General features: G+C 42.9%; 1 protein-coding gene across 6 annotated transcripts in view; it reads left to right on the top strand.

Annotated features, from left to right (window-relative positions):
• Positions 1 to 579: 579 nt before the first annotated feature.
• The window catches only part of rnf220a (ring finger protein 220a), a 174,518-nt gene continuing 169,652 nt past the window's right edge, over positions 580 to 5,445 (top strand). For 2 of the 6 annotated variants that reach the window (XM_023426263.2, XM_023426261.2), the window contains exon 1: positions 798 to 1,052. The gene's annotated coding sequence lies outside the window, so the exon portion shown is untranslated. Of the gene's footprint in view, positions 1,053 to 5,445 lie in introns of all 6 variants that reach the window. The other 4 variants (XM_023426260.2, XM_023426258.2, XM_023426259.2 and 1 more) reach the window with 4 other exon arrangements.

Genomic DNA, 5,445 nt, shown 5'->3' with positions numbered 1-5,445 from the left:
GGTTTAGAGCTCTGTGGTGGCCTCAGAGAAGCAGCCCACACGGGAGTGAGACAGAAGTCCTGATTAATAACAAGTGTGTTGTTTTAAAAGAAGAGAAAAGAGAGAGAGAGAGAGTGTGTGTGTGTGTGTGTGTGTGTGTGTGTGTGTGTGTGTGTGTGTGTGACAGGTAGGAGGTAGCTCACTCACTGACTGACTGACACACACACACACACACTCTCTCTCTCTCTCTTTTTCTCTCTCTCTCTCTCTCTCTCTCACTCTCTCTCTCTCTCTTTTTGGTGTTGGTTTTACAACTTATGTAAAGACTGTGTGTGTGCGCGCGTGTGTGTGTGTGCGTGTGTGTGTGTGTTCAGATTAAGTTCTCAGTCATGCAGCCAGGTACTCACGTGTGGCCTCACACTGGTCCCACTAACTGCAGACTGAGGATGCACCTCGGCCTCGTCATCCCCAAACAGGGCTGCAGGATCCGCTGCACCGACCAGATCAGGTACTGCACCTCCTCCTCCTCCTCCTCACCTTCATCCTCACCTCCTCCTCCTCCTCCCCTCACACCGCCGCCGCCGCCACCACTGCCTGCCACCGTCTCTGCGATCCTGCGCTCCTCCAGCGGCTTCACTCCTCTGTCCTCTCACTTGATCGTCCCTCTCGGTGTTTCCAGCGGAGGGGCTGCACGCGCAATTGCGCTATTGATAGCCACTTTACACCGTGTCTGTGGAAAGTCAGCGTCTCTTTCTCTCCCTCGCTCTCTCTCTCTCTCTCTCTCTCTCTCCCTCTTTCTCCCTCTCTCTCTCTCTCTCTCTCTCTCTCTCTCTCAGTCCTCCTCTCTGGCTGCGCTTTGGTAACCTAACAGGGAGGTGTTAACTACTTTTGCCTCCCCAAAGCGCCTCCCGTTATCTCCGGTGCTGCTGCGCGAGAGCCAGACGGGCCAGTGCTGCTGATATTCCCACTCCGCAGAAAACTTTTCGGTTTGTTGTGAGGATAAAAAAAAAAAAAAGAAAGAAGCCGGAAACCGAGGAGTCGTGTGTAGAAGAAGCGGATTCTGCCACGGCGAGGTGAGTCACTGACTGTCTTTATGTTGTTGTTGTTGTTGGGTTTGAAGCTTATACACTTTACGCCTCCACGCCTTTTCCCGTCGCGTTCCGCCGTCCTCTCTCTGTGTTGGAAGCGGCTTTCTGCTCGATTCACTAAACTTTCACGGGGATTGTGCGCTTCGGGCTTCTGGTGGCAGCTGTGTTTTCCACGCGTGGAAAAAAAGAAAATTGGAAAAAAACAACAACAAGAAAAAAAAAAAAAGTCACGGTCTGTGTCCGTTTGGACACGGACTTTTACGCGTGTACGCGTGAGTGCGTGTGCGTTTATATCTGTGGGCCACACGTCTCTGTGGGTGAGCGCGCACATGCGAGTTTCCCAAAACAAGAAAGTGGCTTCTTGAAAACACTTGAATTGCTGAGTTTAGTGCGTGTGTCAGTGACATTACGCATACATTACCGCCAGCTCAGATCCGCGGGTTTGAAATGTGCTGCACAGCCACACACTGCAGCCAGTATTCCAACTTTTCATCACTGTTAATGCTGATTTCGCCACAGCTTTTCAGGAAGGAGGGTTTTGCCTTTTTAGAATTTATGCTTACACCCTGGAATTATTCTAAAAAAAAAAACCTAGTTAAAACATTTTTAAAAATACAGAAAATCCAGTCTTTATTATTCCTGCAGAGCTCCTTCCTTCCCATCATCACACAGCAAACCCTCAACAGTCTAATGAGCTTCAGTCCTCAGGCCTGCTGTGAATATATTTGTTTAAAGTTAAAAATTATTACTGGAGTTGGAGACAGTGGAGTTACAGCTCACTGAATAGTTGTATGGTTGGTTTTCAGTGAAAGTTACGGTTGCTGTGGAGCACTAAAGCGCTCATAATGATGAGGACATGTGGCTTTAACTGCAGCACATTGGCCCCGTTAGTTTGGGTCTAGTACAGCCGCTGATGAGGCTGATTTTAACGCATCACCCAACACACACAAGGATTCCTGCACCAAAGGGACTATTAATCTTAGTAAACGAATTTGCATTTTAATCTTTGAGCTTTTTATTTAATTTTCATTCAACCAAATGTGTCTGTGGCAGTTAAAATAAAAACAAAATTATCAAAAACATGAAGAAGAAGAAAAGTGAAAGAAAAATAGAGGAACCCCCCCCCCCCCCCATCAGCGTGTGTGTCCTTTCAAATGCGCAACAAATTATTCTCAGTTTCTCTCAGAGGCTTGAATTCAAAAAGGAGACTTGCTGTGTAAAATGCGCGTGCATGTGCACACACACACAAATGCGCACACACACACACACACACATTGGACTAAACACAGTTGGGAAACACCTGTTAACTAGGGAGCCACTATAATTTACATCCTCCCCCTAAATAAGCAGCGCCCAGCCAGAGGAAGTCCCCGGGGCCTTCCAGCTTCATGGCCGAGCACAGTGAGCTCAAGTCGGCGTCCCCCAAGCGCCAGGTCCCGCTACTGCTGCATCGGTATTATGGAATACAACATTCAGTTTTCATTTATATTTTTGGCTCACTGCCTCGTCTCATTAGGAAGAAACGGTTCTTGCTTTTAACAGAACCCAGGTTCATTTTTTTCAGCATTTGGGAAAAACAGCTCCTCCGCCTTTGTGAGAGTTTGACTTTTTTCTGTTTTCTTTTTTTTTTCTTTTGTCCCTCCTCATATTCCGTATACTGAAGCTCAGAAAGCGACGTCTTATTTGTTTTTATTTTATTTTATGTATTTATCTATATTTTAAAAGTTCGCCTTCAGAGCACCGGGCCCAGACCATAAAAAATATTGAATCTTTTTATTTCTTCTGTCAGTTTCTCTGATCTTTTACTCGCAGGAATATTTCACTAGCTTGTGATCTTGAGTCCTTTATTTCTGTCCTTGTGTGCGCGCCTCGTCTTAATCACAACCATGCACTTTTTTATGAACAGACCGACTTCGTCCATGCAAACAAGTGAGCGGTCGCGCACGCGCCCGGATCAGCTCGCACTGCCGCACAAAAGCCGCAACACTCAGAAGAGGGAATAATAAAATTAGTAGTGTGGGAAAAATGCAGCAGAGCCATTAGTAGTAATTTCCAAGCTGAAAAGTCCTCTCAGCGCCAGCAATAAATAGCGCGTAAAAACGCACTTTTGGAGCAAAGGTGCGCCCGAGGCGGGTCATTGAACTCACCGCGCGGCGATGATTGAATTATAGTTCCTAAAAAAAACAACAAGAAAATAAAAGAAAAATCAGAAACTCTGGTTCAGATCCAGTGGTCGTGACGCGAAGATGGATCCTTTCAAATTGATTGTATTGATTGTCAGATCAACCAGCCCTTCACTTCTAACGAGCAGCTGAGCCGTTTTTATTCTCCAACCAAACACGTTAGTGAACAATAATTATCTTACAAAAGTGAAGGATGAGGAAGGAGGAGAGGAGTTACAGACACATCTTTATTCAGATGGAATCACACAGAGACATGGGGATTTTCTAGTGGAGGCTGTTTTCGGTGCGGGAGAAGTTTTCATTCTGTAACATCTTTCTAATTAAAACGATTTACTGCAAATTAAACAAAACGAAGGAACTGTAGCCTATAGTTTTATTTTATCTTTTTTCTATTAATTATCACTAGGCCTGTGTATGAGACATGACATCTCTACATTAAAAACTACAGCACAGAGCTCATTCATCCTCTACATCAATAAATGGATTCCTGTTAATTAATAATTTTATTCTTAAATCTGAAGCTTTATTTCATATATATTTCACAGTTGATGTTTACACACACAGGCAGCTGCTTTTATAAAATCACAGCTGAATTCTTCTATTTTTAATGACATGTTAATGAGACGTTCAGGGCCAATTATCAGACTGATTTCACTCACATTTGTTACATTAAATGTTTTACGTATTTAAACGATAATTAAAACAATCCTGCGTTTCTTAAAATTACATTTTCGTTTTTAATTGAGAAAAACCAAAGCTGAATTTTTGGTCAAATGAAACGTGTTTGTTCGTCTTCACTGTGACACGCTGTCACCCACAGTGATGAAGCGTCTTGTCAGTTTTTGAATCATTTTATTATCATCTATAATCTCAGTTTCCAGAGCTGATGATTTACAGGCCGCCGCTGATTCCTGTGGCAGCTGAATTAAACTCTACTCCACATTTGAACGCGCTCCAAAGGCCTGATATTCATAATATCATCATTTAATGTGAAGGTGATCGTAACTTCTTTTGTGTTTTTAATTGTAACTTTTTACGTCAAACGACGCGTTAATACAGACGCTCTGTTTGCTGTGAATTCTGGGTTTTATGCTCATTTTAATCCTAAAATATGAATTAAATTATTTCTGACAGAAACAGGACGCACGTCTTTTGATTGTAGTCACAATGAATTCTCCACAGTTGTTTTCTCAACCAAACTCAATGTAATATTTTGGATTTTTTTTAATGTAAAGTCAGAAAATATCTGCCGTCTTTATTTATTCATTTAGGCTTCATCATCTCCTCTTCCTCCTCTCCTCCCAGAGGAGCAGTCTGCAGGCGCAAAGAGGAGGAAAAAAAGTGTCGAGGTTGTAGGAAAAAGTAGCAAAAGATGATTTATTTGTCAGCGTTTTCGATTCCTCACCCACTCCCTCCCCCCTTCTCTCTCTCTCTCTCTCTCTCTCTCTCTCTCAGCAGTCAGCTGTTATTGCTCTCCATTGATCTCCCTCCTTTTGCTCAGCGAGAAGTGAACTAAAATTAATGTCCATTTCACACCTCTGTCCTGGATCGATGGCCGCAGGGACACAAGTTTATTTTAATTTAGATCCCGAAGAAGCGCCACGTCCGAAATAATAATAATAACAATAATAATATGAATATAATACTGATAATAATAATAAATCCTCCCCTCGGCTTAATTATGACCGGTGTGTATCGCGTCGGAGATGATCACGGAGCGGCTTCAAAAATCAGTGGGAAATGTTTTTTTATTAGTGAACTAAAGGTAAAATTAATTTTAATTTTTTCTTTTCTTTTGGCGGAATGTATGAATGTTCTTCTGCTGCTCACTTTGTTTTTATTTACCGCCAACTCTCTGAGGGAGAAGAGGAGACTGATCAGGAATTGCTTCTTTTTTTTTTCTTTCTCAAATTCCCTCTGAGTTCATATTTATTCAGGCCTACAAATATATAAATGTAAAGGATATTTCTCACATTTGGGGAATATTAATACGTTATGACACGCGCATTAACACCCCCTTACTCCTCCTCCCCCCTCCCTCCCCATAACATGACACTGATAGTAAATTAACCGTGGATCGCTCAGGCTCAGTCGCGACTAGTTTGATGACCCCCCTCGGTCTATTAAGTCCTATCAATATGCACTAATTCCTCATTCTTTATTAAAAGCAGAACCGACTCCTTCTCCACTCCTTC

The sequence above is a fragment of the Seriola lalandi genome, unplaced genomic scaffold, assembly GCF_002814215.2.
Source record: "Seriola lalandi dorsalis isolate HSWRI2012SDOR001 ecotype SW California unplaced genomic scaffold, Sedor1 jcf7180002054824, whole genome shotgun sequence".
NCBI lineage: Eukaryota > Metazoa > Chordata > Actinopteri > Carangiformes > Carangidae > Seriola > Seriola lalandi.
The sequence above is the reverse complement of the archived record's forward strand: the minus strand, read 5'-3'. Positions and strand labels throughout refer to the sequence as shown.